The following is an 18,767-nucleotide window of genomic DNA, read 5'->3' on the forward strand; positions in this document are numbered from 1 at the left end:
ACGCATCTGATCAAAAAATATCATAGAACATAAAAAGTAGGAAACTTAATTCTCTACAGAAAAGGTCTCTTAACATTTTGCCATAGCTCTCTTCGTTTCCGAGATATTTGCAGATTTATCTCAAGGGAAGGGGCCTGACGGACATATTTCGAGATATTTCTTATTCTTGTTGTTCTTCTTCTGCACAGCTAAGCTGGAAGTGGCATTTGCGGCTCGCACTAGTGCAGAGTTATCTCAAAGAAAGGGGCCACGGTGTTTCTGTATCTCTATTATGTTGGTGCGGCTTCGGAACTTTTAAATATCTTGATATATCTCGAGAACTACGCATCTGATCAAAAAATATCGTAGAACATAAAAAGTAGGAAACTTAATTCTCTACAAAAAAGGTCTCTTAACATTTTGCCATAGCTCGCTTCGTTTCCGAGATATTTGCAGATTTATCTCAAGGGAAGGGGCCTGACGGACTTATTTCGAGATATTTCTTCTTCTTGTTGTTCTTCTTCTGCACAGCTAAGCTGGAAGTGGCATTTGCGGCTCGCACTAGTGCAGCGTTATCTCAAAGAAAGGGGCCACGGTGTTTCTGTATCTCTATTATGTTGGTGCGGCTTCGGAACTTTTAAATATCTTGATATATCTCGAGAACTACGCATCTGATCAAAAAATGTGATAGAACATAAAAAGTAGGAAACTTAATTCTCTACAAAAAAGGTCTCTTAACATTTTGCCATAGCTCGCTTCGTTTCCGAGATATTTGCAGATTTATCTCAACGGAAGGGGCATGACGGACATATTTCGAGATATTTCTTCTTCTTGTTGTTCTTCTTCTGCACAGCTAAGCTGGAAGTGGCATTTGCGGCTCGCACTAGTGCAGAGTTATCTCAAAGAAAGGGGCCACGGTGTTTCTGTATCTCTATTATGTTGGTGCGGCTTCGGAACTTTTAAATATCTCGATATATCTCGAAAACTACGCTTCTGATCAAGAAATATCATAGAACATAAATTGTAGGAAACATAATTCTCTACAAAAAAGTTCTCTTAACATTTTGCCATAGCTCGCTTCGTTTCCGAGATATTTGCAGATATATCTCAAGGGAAGGGGCCTGACGGACATATTTCGAGATATTTCTTCTTCTTGTTGTTCTTCTTCTGCACAGCTAACCTGGAAGTGGCATTTGCAGCTCGCAATAGTGCAGAGTTATCTCAAAGAAAGGGGCCACGGTGTTTCTGTATCTCTATTATGTTGGTGCGGCTTCGGAACTTTTAAATATCTTGATATATCTCGAGAACTACGCATCTGATCAAAAAATATCATAGAACATAAAAAGTAGGAAACTTAATTCTCTACAAAAACGGTCTCTTAACATTTTGCCATAGCTCGCTTCGTTTCCGAGATATTTGCAGATTTATCTCAAGGGAAGGGGCCTGACGGACATATTTCGAGATATTTCTTCTTCTTGTTGTTCTTCTTCTGCACAGCTAAGCTGGAAGTGGCATTTGCGGCTCGCACTAGTGCACAGTTATCTCAAAGAAAGGGGCCACGGTGTTTCTGTATCTCTATTATGTTGGTGCGGCTTCGGAACTTTTAAATATCTCGATATATCTCGAAAACTACGCTTCTGATCAAAAAATATCATAGAACATAAATTGTAGGAAGCATAATTCTCTACAAATAAGGTCTCTTAACATTTTGCCATAGCTCGCTTCGTTTCCGAGATATTTGCAGATTTATCTCAAGGGAAGGGGCCTGACGGACATATTTCGAGATATTTCTTCTTCTTGTTGTTCTTCTTCTGCACAGCTAAGCTGGAAGTGGCATTTGCGGCTCGCACTAGTGCAGAGTTATCTCAAAGAAAGGGGCCACGGTGTTTCTGTATCTCTATTATGTTGGTGCGGCTTCGGAACTTTTAAATATCTTGATATATCTCGAGAACTACGCATCTGATCAAAAAATATCATAGAACATAAATAGTAGGAAACTTAATCCTCTACACAAAAGGTCTCTCAACATTTTGCCATAGCTCTCTTCGTTTCCGAGATATTTGCAGATTTATCTCAAGGGAAGGGGCCTGACGGACATATTTCGAGATATTTCTTATTCTTGTTGTTCTTCTTCTGCACAGCTAAGCTGGAAGTGGCATTTGCAGCTCGCAATAGTGCAGAATTATCTCAAAGAAAGGGGCCACGGTGTTTCTGTATCTCTATTATGTTGGTGCGGCTTCGGAACTTTTAAATATCTTGATATATCTCGAGAACTACGCATCTGATCAAAAAATATTATAGAACATAAAAAGTAGGAAACTTAATTCTCTACAAAAACGGTCACTTAACATTTTGCCATAGCTCGCTTCGTTTCCGAGATATTTGCAGATTTATCTCAAGGCAAGGGGCCTGACGGACATATTTCGAGATATTTCTTCTTCTTGTTGTTCTTCTTCTGCACAGCTAAGCTGGATGTGGCATTTGCGGCTCGCACTAGTGCAGAGTTATCTCATAGAAAGGGGCCACGGTGTTTCTGTATCTCTATTATGTTGGTGCGGCTTCAGAACTTTTAAATATCTTGATATATCTCGAGAACTACGCATCTGATCAAAAAATATCATAGAACATAAATAGTAGGAAACTTAATTCTCTACAAAAAAGGTCTCTCAACATTTTGCCATAGCTCTCTTCGTTTCCGAGATATTTGCAGATTTATCTCAAGGGAAGGGGCCTGACGGACATATTTCGAGATATTTCTTATTCTTGTTGTTCTTCTTCTGCACAGCTAAGCTGGAAGTGGCATTTGCAGCTCGCAATAGTGCAGAGTTATCTCAAAGAAAGGGGCCACGGTGTTTCTGTATCTCTATTATGTTGGTGCGGCTTCGGAACTTTTAAATATCTCGATATATCTCGAAAACTACGCTTCTGATCAAAAAATATCATAGAACATAAATTGTAGGAAGCATAATTCTCTACAAATAAGGTCTCTTAACATTTTGCCATAGCTCGCTTCGTTTCCGAGATATTTGCAGATTTATCTCAAGGGAAGGGGCCTGACGGACATATTTCGAGATATTTCTTCTTCTTGTTGTTCTTCTTCTGCACAGCTAAGCTGGAAGTGGCATTTGCGGCTCGCACTAGTGCAGAGTTATCTCAAAGAAAGGGGCCACGGTGTTTCTGTATCTCTATTATGTTGGTGCGGCTTCGGAACTTTTAAATATCTTGATATATCTCGAGAACTACGCATCTGATCAAAAAATATCATAGAACATAAATAGTAGGAAACTTAATCCTCTACACAAAAGGTCTCTCAACATTTTGCCATAGCTCTCTTCGTTTCCGAGATATTTGCAGATTTATCTCAAGGGAAGGGGCCTGACGGACATATTTCGAGATATTTCTTATTCTTGTTGTTCTTCTTCTGCACAGCTAAGCTGGAAGTGGCATTTGCAGCTCGCAATAGTGCAGAATTATCTCAAAGAAAGGGGCCACGGTGTTTCTGTATCTCTATTATGTTGGTGCGGCTTCGGAACTTTTAAATATCTTGATATATCTCGAGAACTACGCATCTGATCAAAAAATATCATAGAACATAAAAAGTAGGAAACTTAATTCTCTACAAAAACGGTCACTTAACATTTTGCCATAGCTCGCTTCGTTTCCGAGATATTTGCAGATTTATCTCAAGGCAAGGGGCCTGACGGACATATTTCGAGATATTTCTTCTTCTTGTTGTTCTTCTTCTGCACAGCTAAGCTGGATGTGGCATTTGCGGCTCGCACTAGTGCAGAGTTATCTCATAGAAAGGGGCCACGGTGTTTCTGTATCTCTATTATGTTGGTGCGGCTTCAGAACTTTTAAATATCTTGATATATCTCGAGAACTACGCATCTGATCAAAAAATATCATAGAACATAAATAGTAGGAAACTTAATTCTCTACAAAAAAGGTCTCTCAACATTTTGCCATAGCTCTCTTCGTTTCCGAGATATTTGCAGATTTATCTCAAGGGAAGGGGCCTGACGGACATATTTCGAGATATTTCTTATTCTTGTTGTTCTTCTTCTGCACAGCTAAGCTGGAAGTGGCATTTGCAGCTCGCAATAGTGCAGAGTTATCTCAAAGAAAGGGGCCACGGTGTTTCTGTATCTCTATTATGTTGGTGCGGCTTCGGAACTTTTAAATATCTTGATATATCTCGAGAACTACGCATCTGATCAAAAAATATCATAGAACATAAAAAGTAGGAAACTTAATTCTCTACAAAAACGGTCTCTTAACATTTTGCCATAGCTCGCTTCGTTTCCGAGATATTTGCAGATTTATCTCAAGGGAAGGGGCCTGACGGACATATTTCGAGATATTTCTTCTTCTTGTTGTTCTTCTTCTGCACAGCTAAGCTGGAAGTGGCATTTGCGGCTCGCACTAGTGCACAGTTATCTCAAAGAAAGGGGCCACGGTGTTTCTGTATCTCTATTATGTTGGTGCGGCTTCGGAACTTTTAAATATCTCGATATATCTCGAAAACTACGCTTCTGATCAAAAAATATCATAGAACATAAATTGTAGGAAACATAATTCTCTACAAATAAGGTCTCTTAACATTTTGCCATAGCTCGCTTCGTTTCCGAGATATTTGCAGATTTATCTCAAGGGGAGGGGCCTGACGGACATATTTCGAGATATTTCTTCTTCTTGTTGTTCTTCTTCTGCACAGCTAAGCTGGAAGTGGCATTTGCGGCTCGCACTAGTGCAGAGTTATCTCAAAGAAAGGGGCCACGGTGTTTCTGTATCTCTATTATGTTGGTGCGGCTTCGGAACTTTTAAATATCTTGATATATCTCGAGAACTACGCATCTGATCAAAAAATATCATAGAACATAAATAGTAGGAAACTTAATCCTCTAGACAAAAGGTCTCTCAACATTTTGCCATAGCTCTCTTCGTTTCCGAGATATTTGCAGATTTATCTCAAGGGAAGGGGCCTGACGGACATATTTCGAGATATTTCTTATTCTTGTTGTTCTTCTTCTGCACAGCTAAGCTGGAAGTGGCATTTGCAGCTCGCAATAGTGCAGAATTATCTCAAAGAAAGGGGCCACGGTGTTTCTGTATCTCTATTATGTTGGTGCGGCTTCGGAACTTTTAAATATCTTGATATATCTCGAGAACTACGCATCTGATCAAAAAATATCATAGAACATAAAAAGTAGGAAACTTAATTCTCTACAAAAACGGTCCCTTAACATTTTGCCATAGCTCGCTTCGTTTCCGAGATATTTGCAGATTTATCTCAAGGGAAGTGGCCTGACGGACATATTTCGAGATACTTCTTCTTCTTGTTGTTCTTCTTCTGCACAGCTAAGCTGGAAGTGGCATTTGCGGCTCGCACTAGTGCAGAGTTATCTCAAAGAAAGGGGCCACGGTGTTTCTGTATCTCTATTATGTTGGTGCGGCTTCGGAACTTTTAAATATCTCGATATATCTCGAAAACTACGCTTCTGATCAAAAAATATCATAGAACATAAATTGTAGGAAACATAATTCTCTACAAAAAAGGTCTCTTAACATTTTGCCATAGGTCACTTCGTTTCCGAGATATTTGCAGATATATCTCAAGGGAAGGGGCCTGACGGACATATTTCGAGATATTTCTTCTTCTTGTTGGTCTTCTTCTGCACAGCTAAGCTGGAAGTGGCATTTACAGCTCGCAATAGTGCAGAGTTATATCAAAGAAAGGGGCCACGGTGTTTCTGTATCTCTATTATGTTGGTGCGGCTTCGGAACTTTTAAATATCTTGATATATCTCGAGAACTACGCATCTGATCAAAAAATATCATAGAACATGAAAAGTAGGAAACTTAATTCTCTACAAAAAAGGTCTCTTAACATTTTGCTATAGCTCTCTTCGTTTCCGAGATATTTGCAGATTTATCTCAAGGGAAGGGGCCTGACGGACATATTTCGAGATATTTCTTCTTCTTGTTGTTCTTCTTCTGCACAGCTAAGCTGGAAGTGGCATTTGCAGCTCGCAATAGTGCAGAGTTATCTCAAAGAAAGGGGCCACGGTGTTTCTGTATCTCTATTATGTTGGTGCGGCTTCGGAACTTTTAAATATCTCGATATATCTCGAAAACTACGCTTCTGATCAAAAAATATCATAGAAGATAAAAAGTAGGAAACTTAATTCTCTACAAAAAAGGTCTCTTAACATTTTGCCATAGCTCGCTTTGTTTCCGAGATATTTGCAGATTTATCTCAAGGGAAGGGGCCTGACGGACATATTTCGAGATATTTGTTCTTCTTGTTGTTCTTCTTCTGCACAGCTAAGCTGGAAGTGGCATTTGCGGCTCGCACTAGTGCAGAGTTATCTCAAAGAAAGGGGCCACGGTGTTTCTGTATCTCTATTATGTTGGTGCGGCTTCGGAACTTTTAAATATCTCGATATATCTCGAAAACTACGCTTCTGATCAAAAAATATCATAGAACATAAATTGTAGGAAACATAATTCTCTACAAAAAACGTCTCTTAACATTTTGCCATAGCTAGCTTCGTTTCCGAGATATTTGCAGATTCAGCTCAGAGGAACTGGCCTGACGGACATATTTCGAGATATTTCTTCTTCTTGTTGTTCTTCCTCTGCACAGCTAAGCTGGAAGTGGCATTTGCAGCTCGCAATAGTGCAGAGTTATCTCAAAGAAAGGGGCCACGGTGTTTCTGTATCTCTATTATGTTGGTGCGGCTTCGGAACTTTTAAATATCTCGATATATCTCGAAAACTACGCTTCTGATCAAAAAATATCATAGAACATAAATTGTAGGAAACATAATTCTCTACAAAAAACGTCTCTTAACATTTTGCCATAGCTCGCTTCGTTTCCGAGATATTTGCAGATTCAGCTCAAAGGAACTGGCCTGACGGACATATTTCGATATATTGCTTCTTCTTGTTGTTCTTCTTCTGCACAGCTAAGCTGGAAGTGGCATTTACAGCTCGCAATAGTGCAGAGTTATCTCAAAGAGAGGGGCCACGGTGTTTCTGTATCTCTATTATGTTGGTGCGGCTTCGGAACTTTTAAATATCTTGATATATCTCGAGAACTACGCATCTGATCAAAAAATATCATAGAACATCAAAAGTAGGAAACTTAATTCTCTACAAAAAAGGTCTCTTAACATTTTGCAATAGCTCTCTTCGTTTCCGAGATATTTGCAGATTTATCTCAAGGGAAGGGGCCTGACGGACATATTTCGAGATATTTCTTCTTCTTGTTGTTCTTCTTCTGCACAGCTAAGCTGGAAGTGGCATTTGCAGCTCGCAATAGTGCAGAGTTATCTCAAAGAAAGGGGCCACGGTGTTTCTGTATCTCTATTATGTTGGTGCGGCTTCGGAACTTTTAAATATCTCGATATATCTCGAAAACTACGCTTCTGATCAAAAAATATCATAGAAGATAAAAAGTAGGAAACTTAATTCTCTACAAAAAAGGTCTCTTAACATTTTGCCATAGCTCGCTTCGTTTCCGAGATATTTGCAGATTTATCTCAAGGGAAGGGGCCTGACGGACATATTTCGAGATATTTGTTCTTCTTGTTGTTCTTCTTCTGCACAGCTAAGCTGGAAGTGGCATTTGCGGCTCGCACTAGTGCAGAGTTATCTCAAAGAAAGGGGCCACGGTGTTTCTGTATCTCTATTATGTTGGTGCGGCTTCGGAACTTTTAAATATCTCGATATATCTCGAAAACTACGCTTCTGATCAAAAAATATCATAGAACATAAATTGTAGGAAACATAATTCTCTACAAAAAACGTCTCTTAACATTTTGCCATAGCTCGCTTCGTTTCCGAGATATTTGCAGATTCAGCTCAGAGGAACTGGCCTGACGGACATATTTCGAGATATTTCTTCTTCTTGTTGTTCTTCCTCTGCACAGCTAAGCTGGAAGTGGCATTTGCAGCTCGCAATAGTGCAGAGTTATCTCAAAGAAAGGGGCCACGGTGTTTCTGTATCTCTAATATGTTGGTGCGGCTTCGGAACTTTTAAATATCTCGATATATCTCGAAAGCTACGCTTCTGATCAAAAAATATCATAGAACATAAATTGTAGGAAACATAATTCTCTACAAAAAAGGTCTCTTAACATTTTGCCATAGCTCGCTTCGTTTCCGAGATATTTGCAGATTTATCTCAAGGGAAGGGGCCTGACGGACATATTTCGAGATATTTCTTCTTCTTGTTGTTCTTCTTCTGCACAGCTAAGCTGGAAGTGGCATTTGCGGCTCGCACTAGTGCACAGTTATCTCAAAGAAAGGGGCCACGGTGTTTCTGTATCTCTATTATGTTGGTGCGGCTTCGGAACTATTAAGTATCTCGATATATCTCGAAAACTACGCTTCTGATCAAAAAATATCATAGAACATAAATTGTAGGAAACGTAATTCTCTACAAAAAACGTCCCTTAACATTTTGCCATAGCTCGCTTCGTTTCCGAGATATTTGCAGATTCAGCTCAAAGGAACTGGCCTGACGGACATATTTCGAGATATTTCTTCTTCTTGTTGTTCTTCCTCTGCACAGCTAAGCTGGAAGTGGAATTTGCAGCTCGCAATAGTGCAGAGTTATCTCAAAGAAAGGGGCCACGGTGTTTCTGTATCTCTATTATGTTGGTGCGGCTCCGGAACTTTTAAATATCTTGATATATCTCGAGAACTACGCATCTGATCAAAAAATATCATAGAACATAAAAAGTAGGAAACTTAATTCTCTACAAAAAAGGTCTCTCAACATTTTGCCATAGCTCGCTTCGTTTCCGAGATATTTGCATATTTATTTCAAGGGAAGGGGCCTGACGGACATATTTCGAGATATTTCTTCTTCTTGGTGTTCTTCTTCTGCACAGCTAAGCTGGAAGTGGCATTTGCGGCTCGCACTAGTGCAGAGTTATCTCAAAGAAAGGGGCCACGGTGTTTCTGTATCTCTATTATGTTGGTGCGGCTTCGGAACTTTTAAATATCTCGATATATCTCGAAAACTACGCTTCTGATCAAAAAATATCATAGAACATAAATTGTAGGAAACATAATTCTCTACAAAAAAGGTCTCTTAACATTTTGCCATAGCTCGCTTCGTTTCCGAGATATTTGCAGATTTATCTCAAGGGAAGGGGCCTGACGGACATATTTCGAGATATTTCTTCTTCTTGTTGTTCTTCTTCTGCACAGCTAAGCTGGAAGTGGCATTTGCGGCTCGCACTAGTGCACAGTTATCTCAAAGAAAGGGGCCACGGTGTTTCTGTATCTCTATTATGTTGGTGCGGCTTCGGAACTTTTAAGTATCTCGATATATCTCGAAAACTACGCTTCTGATCAAAAAATATCATAGAACATAAATTGTAGGAAACATAATTCTCTACAAAAAACGTCTCTGAACATTTTGCCATAGCTCGCTTCGTTTCCGAGATATTTGCAGATTCAGCTCAAAGGGACTGGCCTGACGGACATATTTCGAGATATTTCTTCTTCTTGTTGTTCTTCCTCTGCACAGCTAAGCTGGAAGTGGCATTTGCAGCTCGCAATAGTGCCGAGTTATCTCAAAGAAAGGGGCCACGGTGTTTCTGTATCTCTATTATGTTGGTGCGGCTCCGGAACTTTTAAATATCTTGATATATCTCGAGAACTACGCATCTGATCAAAAAATATCATAGAACATAAAAAGTAGGAAACTTAATTCTCTACAAAAAAGGTCTCTTAACATTTTGCCATAGCTCGCTTCGTTTCCGAGATATTTGCAGATATATCTCAAGGGAAGGGGCCTGACGGACATATTTCGAGATATTTCTTCTTCTTGTTGTTCTTCTTCTGCACAGCTAAGCTGGAAGTGGCATTTACTGCTCGCAATAGTGCAGAGTTATCTCAAAGAAAGGGGCCACGGTGTTTCTGTATCTCTATTAGGTTGGTGCGGCTTCGGAACTTTTAAATATCTTGATATATCTCGAGAACTACGCATCTGATCAAAAAATATCATAGAACATGAAAAGTAGGAAACTTAATTCTCTACAAAAAAGGTCTCTTAACATTTTGCCATAGCTCTCTTCGTTTCCGAGATATTTGCAGATTTTTCTCAAGGGAAGGGGCCTGACGGACATATTTCGAGATATTTCTTCTTCTTGTTGTTCTTCTTCTGCACAGCTAAGCTGGAAGTGGCATTTGCGGCTCGCACTATTGCAGAGTTATCTCAAAGAAAGGGGCCACGGTGTTTCTGTATCTCTATTATGTTGGTGCGGCTTCGGAACTTTTAAATATCTCGATATATCTCGAAAACTACGCTTCTGATCAAAAAATATCATAGAACATAAATTGTAGGAAACATAATTCTCTACAAAAAAGGTTTCTTAACATTTTGCCATAGCTCGCTTCGTTTCCGAGATATTTGCAGATATATCTCAAGGGAAGGGGCCTGACGGACATATTTCGAGATATTTCTTCTTCTTGTTGTTCTTCTTCTGCACAGCTAAGCTGGAAGTGGCATTTACAGCTCGCAATAGTGCAGAGTTATCTCAAAGAAAGGGGCCACGGTGTTTCTGTATCTCTATTATGTTGGTGCGGCTTCGGAACTTTTAAATATCTTGATATATCTCGAGAACTACGCATCTGATCAAAAAATATCATAGAACATAAAAAGTAGGAAACTTAATTCTCTACAAGAAAGGTCTCTAAACATTTTGCCACAGCTCGCTTCGTTTCCGAGATATTTGCAGATTTATCTCAAGGGAAGGGGCCTGACGGACATATTTCGAGATATTTCTTCTTCTTGTTGTTCTTCTTCTGCACAGCTAAGCTGGAAGTGGCATTTGCAGCTCGCAATAGTGCTGAGTTATCTCAAAGAGAGGGGCCACGGTGTTTCTGTATCTCTATTATGTTGGTGCGGCTTCGGAACTTTTAAATATCTTGATATATCTCGTGAACTACGCATCTGATCAAAAAATATCATAGAACATGAAAAGTAGGAAACTTAATTCTCTACAAAAAAGGTCTCTTAACATTTTGCCATAGCTCGCTTCGTTTCCGAGATATTTGCAGATTTATCTCAAGGGAAGGGGCCTGACGGACATATTTCGAGATATTTCTTCTTCTTGTTGTTCTTCTTCTGCACAGCTAAGCTGGAAGTGGCATTTGCAGCTCGCACTAGTGCAGAGTTATCTCAAAGAAAGGGGCCACGGTGTTTCTGTATCTCTATTATGTTGGTGCGGCTTCGGAACTTTTAAATATCTCGATATATCTCGAAAACTACGCTTCTGATCAAAAAATATCATAGAACATAAATTGTAGGAAACATAATTCTCTACAAAAAAGGTCTCTTAACATTTTGCCATAGCTCGCTTCGTTTCCGAGATATTTGCAGATTTATCTCAAGGGAAGGGGCCTGACGGACATATTTCGAGATATTTCTTCTTCTTGTTGTTCTTCTTCTGCACAGCTAAGCTGGAAGTGGCATTTGCGGCTCGCACTAGTGCAGAGTTATCTCAAAGAAAGGGGCCACGGTGTTTCTGTATCTCTATTATGTTGGTGCGGCTTCGGAACTTTTAAAAATCTCGATATATCTCGAAAACTACGCTTCTGATCAAAAAATATCATAGAACATAAATTGTAGGAAACATAATTCTCTACAAAAAACGTCTCTTAACATTTTGCCATAGCTCGCTTCGTTTCCGAGATATTTGCAGATTCAGCTCAAAGGAACGGGCCTGACGGACATATTTCGAGATACTTCTTCTTCTTGTTGTTCTTCCTCTGCACGGCTAAGCTGGAAGTGGCATTTACAGCGCGCAATAGTGCAGAGTTATCTCAAAGAAAGGGGCCACGGTGTTTCTGTATCTCTATTATGTTGGTGCGGCTTCGGAACTTTTAAATATCTTGATATATCTCGAGAACTACGCATCTGATCAAAAAATATCATAGAACATAAAAAGTAGGGAACTTAATTCTCTACAAAAAAGGTCTCTTAACATTTTGCCATAGCTCGCTTCGTTTCCGAGATATTTGCAGATTTATCTCAAGGGAAGGGGCCTGACGGACATATTTCGAGATATTTCTTCTTCTTGTTGTTCTTCTTCTGCACAGCTAAGCTGGAAGTGGCATTTGCGGCTCCCACTAGTGCAGAGTTATCTCAACGAAAGGGGCCACGGTGTTTCTGTATCTCTATTATGTTGGTGCGGCTTCGGAACTTTTAAATATCTTGATATATCTCGAGAACTACGCATCTGATCAAAAAATATCATCGAACATAAAAAGTAGGAAACTTAATTCTCTACAAGAAAGGACTCTAAACATTTTGCCATAGCTCGCTTCGTTTCCGAGATATTTGCAGATTTATCTCAAGGGAAGGGGCCTGACGGACATATTTCGAGATATTTCTTCTTCTTGTTGTTCTTCTTCTGCACAGCTAAGCTGGAAGTGGCATTTGCAGCACGCAATAGTGCAGAGTTATCTCAAAGAGAGGGGCCACGGTGTTTCTGTATCTCTATTATGTTGGTGCGGCTTCGGAACTTTTAAATATCTCGATATATCTCGAAAACTACGCTTCTGATCAAAAAATATCATAGAACATAAATTGTAGGAAACATAATTCTCTACAAAAAAGGTCTCTTAACATTTTGCCATAGCTCGCTTCGTTTCCGAGATATTTGCATATTTATCTCAAGGGAAGGGGCCTGACGGACATATTTCGAGATATTTCTTCTTCTTGTTGTTCTTCTTCTGCACAGCTAAGCTGGAAGTGGCATTTGCGGCTCTCACTAGTGCAGAGTTATCTCAGAGAAAGGGGCACGGTGTTTCTGGATCTCTATTATGTTGGTGCGGCTTCGGAACTTTTAAATATCTCGATATATCTCGAAAACTACGCTTCTGATCAAAAAATATCATAGAACGTAAATTGTAGGAAACATTATTCTCTACAAAAAAGGTCTCTTAACATTTTGCCATAGCTCGCTTCGTTTCCGAGATATTTGCAGATTCAGATCAAAGGAACGGGCCTGACGGACATATTTTGAGATACTTCTTCTTCTTCTTGTTCTTCTTCTGCACAGCTAAGCTGGAAGTGGCATTTGCAGCTCGCACTAGTGCAGAGTTATCTCAAAGAAAGGGGCCACGGTGTTTCTGTATCTCTATTATGTTGGTGCGGCTTCGGAACTTTTAAATATCTCGATATATCTCGAAAACTACGCTTCTGATCAAAAAATATCATAGAACATAAATTGTAGGAAACATAATTCTCTACAAAAAAGGTCTCTTAACATTTTGCCATAGCTCGCTTCGTTTCCGAGATATTTGCAGATTTATCTCAAGGGAAGGGGCCTGACGGACATATTTCGAGATATTTCTTCTCCTTGTTGTTCTTCTTCTGCACAGCTAAGCTGGAAGCGGCATTTGCGGCTCGCACTAGTGCAGAGTTATCTCAAAGAAAGGGGCCACGGTGTTTCTGTATCTCTATTATGTTGGTGCGGCTTCGGAACTTTTAAATATCTCGATATATCTCGAAAACTACGCTTCTGATCAAAAAATATCATAGAACATAAATTGTAGGAAACATAATTCTCTACAAAAAACGTCTCTTACCATTTTGCCATCGCTCGCTTCGTTTCCGAGATATTTGCAGATATATCTCAAGGGAAGGGGCCTGACGGACATATTTCGAGATATTTCTTCTTCTTGTTGTTCTTCTTCTGCACAGCTAAGCTGGAAGTGGCATTTACAGCTCGCAATAGTGCAGAGTTATCTCAAAGAAAGGGGCCACGGTGTTCCTGTATCTCTATTATGTTGGTGCGGCTTCGGAACTTTTAAATATCTTGATATATCTCGAGAACTACGCATCTGATCAAAAAATATCGTAGAACATGAAAAGTAGGAAACTTAATTCTCTACAAAAAAGGTCTCTTAACATTTTGCCATAGCTCTCTTCGTTTCCGAGATATTTGCAGATTTATCTCAAGGGAAGGGGCCTGACGGACATATTTCGAGATATTTCTTCATCTTGTTGTTCTTCTTCTGCACAGCTAAGCTGGAAGTGGCATTTGCAGCTCGGAATAGTGCAGAGTTATCTCAAAGAAAGGGGCCACGGTGTTTCTGTATCTCTATTATGTTGGTGCGGCTTCGGAACTTTTAAATATCTCGATATATCTCGAAAACTACGCTTCTGATCAAAAAATATCAGAGAACATAAATTGTAGGAAACATAATTCTCTACAAAAAACGTCTCTTACCATTTTGCCATAGCTCGCTTCGTTTCCGAGATATTTGCAGATTCAGCTCAAAGGAACGGGCCTGACGGACATATTTCGAGATACTTCTTCTTCTTGTTGTTCTTCCTCTGCACAGCTAAGCTGGAAGTGGCATTTGCAGCTCGCAATAGTGCAGAGTTATCTCAAAGAAAGGGGCCACGGTGTTTCTGTATCTCTATTATGTTGGTGCGGCTTCGGAACTTTTAAATATCTTGATATATCTCGAGAACTACGCATCTGATCAAAAAATATCATAGAACATGAAAAGTAGGAACCTTAATTCTCTACAAAAAAGGTCTCTTAACATTTTGCCATAGCTCTCTTCGTTTCCGAGATATTTGCAGATTTATCTCAAGGGAAGGGGCCTGACGGACATATTTCGAGATATTTCTTCTTCTTGTTGTTCTTCTTCTGCACAGCTAAGCTGGAAGTGGCATTTGCAGCTCGCAATAGTGCAGAGTTATCTCAAAGAAAGGGGCCACGGTGTTTCTGTATCTCTATTATGTTGGTGCGGCTTCGGAACTTTTAAATATCTTGATATATCTCGAGAACTACGCGTCTGATCAAAAAATATCATAGAACATAAAAAGTAGGAAACAGAATTCTCTACAAAAACGGTCTCTTAACATTTTGCCATAGCTCGCTTCGTTTCCGAGATATTTGCAGATATATCTCAAGGGAAGGGGCCTGACGGACATATTTCGAGATATTTCTTCTTCTTGTTGTTCTTCTTCTGCACAGCTAAGCTGGAAGTGGCATTTGCGGCTCGCACTGGTGCACAGTTATCTCAAAGAAAGGGGCCACGGTGTTTCTGTATCTCTATTATGTTGGTGCGGCTTCGGAACTTTTAAGTATCTCGATATATCTCGAAAACTACGCTTCTGATCAAAAAATATCATAGAACATAAATTGTAGGAAACATAATTCTCTACAAAAAACGTCTCTTAACATTTTGCCATAGCTCGCTTCGTTTCCGAGATATTTGCAGATTTATCTCAAGGGAAGGGGCCTGACGGACATATTTCGAGATATTTCTTCTTCTTGTTGTTCTTCTTCTGCACAGCTAAGCTGGAAGTGGCATTTGCAGCTCGCAATAGTGCAGAGTTATCTCAAAGAAAGGGGCCACGGTGTTTCTGTATCTCTATTATGTTGGTGCGGCTTCGGAACTTTTAAATATCTCGATATATCTCGAAAACTACGCTTCTGATCAAAAAATATCATAGAACCTAAATTGTAGGAAACATAATTCTCTACAAAAAAGGTCTCTTAATATTTTGCCATAGCTCGCTTCGTTTCCGAGATATTTGCAGATATATCTCAAGGGAAGGGGCCTGACGGACATATTTCGAGATATTTCTTCTTCTTGTTGTTCTTCTTCTGCACAGCTAAGCTGGAAGTGGCATTTGCGGCTCGCACTAGTGCAGAGTTATCTCAAAGAAAGGGGCCACGGTGTTTCTGTATCTCTATTATGTTGGTGCGGCTTCGGAACTTTTAAATATCTTGATATATCTCGAGAACTACGCATCTGATCAAAAAATATCATAGAACATAAAAAGTAGGAAACTTAATTCTCTACAAAAAAGGTCTCTTAACATTTTGCCATAGCTCGCTTCGTTTCCGAGATATTTGCAGATTTATCTCAAGGGAAGGGGCCTGACGGACATATTTCGAGATATTTCTTCTTCTTGTTGTTCTTCTTCTGCACAGCTAAGCTGGAAGTGGCATTTGCGGCTCGCACTAGTGCACAGTTATCTCAAAGAAAGGGGCCACGGTGTTTCTGTATCTCTATTATGTTGGTGCGGCTTCGGAACGTTTAAGTATCCCGATATATCTCGAAAACTACGCTTCTGATCAAAAAATATCATAGAACATAAATTGTAGGAAACATAATTCTCTACAAAAAACGTCTCTTAACATTTTGCCATAGCCCGCTTCGTTTCCGAGATATTTGCAGATTCAGCTCAAAGGAACTGGCCTGACGGACATATTTCGAGATATTTCTTCTTCTTGTTGTTCTTCCTCTGCACAGCTAAGCTGGAAGTGGCATTTGCAGCTCGCAATAGTGCAGAGTCATCTCAAAGAAAGGGGCCACGGTGTTTCTGTATCTCTATTATGTTGGTGCGGCTTCGGAACTTTTAAATATCTTGATATATCTCGAGAACTACGCATCTGATCAAAAAATATCATAGAACATGAAAAGTAGGAACCTTAATTCTCTACAAAAAAGGTCTCTTAACATTTTGCCATAGCTCTCTTCGTTTCCGAGATATTTGCAGATTTATCTCAAGGGAAGGGGCCTGACGGACATATTTCGAGATATTTCTTCTTCTTGTTGTTCTTCTTCTGCACAGCTAAGCTGGAAGTGGCATTTGCAGCTCGCAATAGTGCAGAGTTATCTCAAAGAAAGGGGCCACGGTGTTTCTGTATCTCTATTATGTTGGTGCGGCTTCGGAACTTTTAAATATCTCGATATATCTCGAAAACTACGCTTCTGATCAAAAAATATCATAGAACATAAATTGTAGGAAACATAATTCTCTACAAAAAACGTCTCTTAACATTTTGCCATAGCTCGCTTCGTTTCCGAGATATTTGCAGATTCAGCTCAAAGGAACTGGCCTGACGGACATATTTCGAGATATTTCTTCTTCTTGTTGTTCTTCCTCTGCACAGCTAAGCTGGAAGTGGCATTTGCAGCTCGCAATAGTGCAGAGTTGTCTCAAAGAAAGGGGCCACGGTGTTTCTGTATCTCTATTATGTTGGTGCGGCTTCGGAACTTTTAAATATCTTGATATATCTCGAGAACTACGCATCTGATCAAAAAATATCATAGAACATAAAAAGTAGGAAACTTAATTCTCTACAAAAAAGGTCTCTTAACATTTTGCCATAGCTCGCTTCGTTTCCGAGATATTTGCAGATTTATCTCAAGGGGAGGGGCCTGACGGACATATTTCGAGATATTTCTTCTTCTTGTTGTTCTTCTTCTGCACAGCTGAGCTGGAAGTGGCATTTGCAGGTCGCAATAGTGCAGAGTTATCTCAAAGAAAGGGGCCACGGTGTTTCTGTATCTCTATTATGTTGGTGCGGCTTCGGAACTTTTAAATATCTCGATATATCTCGAAAACTACGCTTCTGCTCAAAAAATATCATAGAACGTAAATTGTACGAAATATTATTCTCTACAAAAAAGGTCTCTCAACGTTTTGCCATAGCTCGCTTCGTTTCCGAGATATTTGCAGATTCATCTCAAGGGAAGGGGTCTGACGGACATATTTCGAGATATTTCTTCTTCTTGTTGTTCTTCTTCTGCACAGCTAAGCTGGAAGTGGCATTTGCGGCTCGCACTGGTGCACAGTTATCTCAAAGAAAGGGGCCACGGTGTTTCTGTATCTCTATTATGTTGGTGCGTCTTCGGAACTTTTAAATATCTCGATATATCTCGAAAACTACGCTTCTGATCAAAAAATATCATAGAACATAAATTGTAGGAAAGATAATTCTCTACAAAAAACGTCTCTTAACATTTTGCCATAGCTCGCTTCGTTTCCGAGATATTTGCAGATTCAGCTCAAAGGAACTGGCCTGACGGACATATTTCGAGATATTTCTTCTTCTTGTTGTTCTTCTTCTGCACAGCTAAGCTGGAAGTGGCATTTGCGGCTCGCACTAGTGCAGAGTTATCTCAAAGAAAGGGGCCACGGTGTTTCTGTATCTTTATTATGTTGGTGCGGCTTCGGAACTTTTAAATATCTCGATATATCTCGAAAACTACGCTTCTGATCAAAAAATATCATAGAAGATAAAAAGCAGGAAACTTAATTCTCTACAAAAAAGGTCTCTTAACATTTTGCCATAGCTCGCTTCGTTTCCGAGATATTTGCAGATTTATCTCAAGGGAAGGGGCCTGACGGACATATTTCGAGATATTTCTTCTTCTTGTTGTTCTTCTTCTGCACAGCTGAGCTGGAAGTGGCATTTGCAGGTCGCAATAGTGCAGAGTTATCTCAAAGAAAGGGGCCACGGTGTATCTGTATCTCTATTATGTTGGTGCGGCTTCGGAACTTTTAAATATCTCGATATATCTCGAAAAGTACGCTTCTGATCAAAAAATATCATAGAACGTAAATTGTAGGAAATATTATTCTCTACAAAAAAGGTCTCTCAACATTTTGCCATAGCTCGCTTCGTTTCCGAGATATTTGCAGATTCATCTCAAGGGAAGGGGTCTGACGGACATATTTCGAGATATTTCTTCTTCTTGTTGTTCTTCTTCTGCACAGCTAAGCTGGAAGTGGCATTTGCGGCTCTCACTAGTGCAGAGTTATCTCAGAGAAAGGGGCACGGTGTTTCTGGATCTCTATTATGTTGGTGCGGCTTCGGAACTTTTAAATATCTCGATATATCTCGAAAACTACGCTTCTGATCAAAAAATATCATAGAACGTAAATTGTAGGAAACATTATTCTCTACAAAAAAGGTCTCTTAACATTTTGCCATAGCTCGCTT

This window comes from Osmia lignaria, unplaced genomic scaffold, assembly GCF_051020975.1.
Source record: "Osmia lignaria lignaria isolate PbOS001 unplaced genomic scaffold, iyOsmLign1 scaffold0001, whole genome shotgun sequence".
Classification (NCBI taxonomy): domain Eukaryota; kingdom Metazoa; phylum Arthropoda; class Insecta; order Hymenoptera; family Megachilidae; genus Osmia; species Osmia lignaria.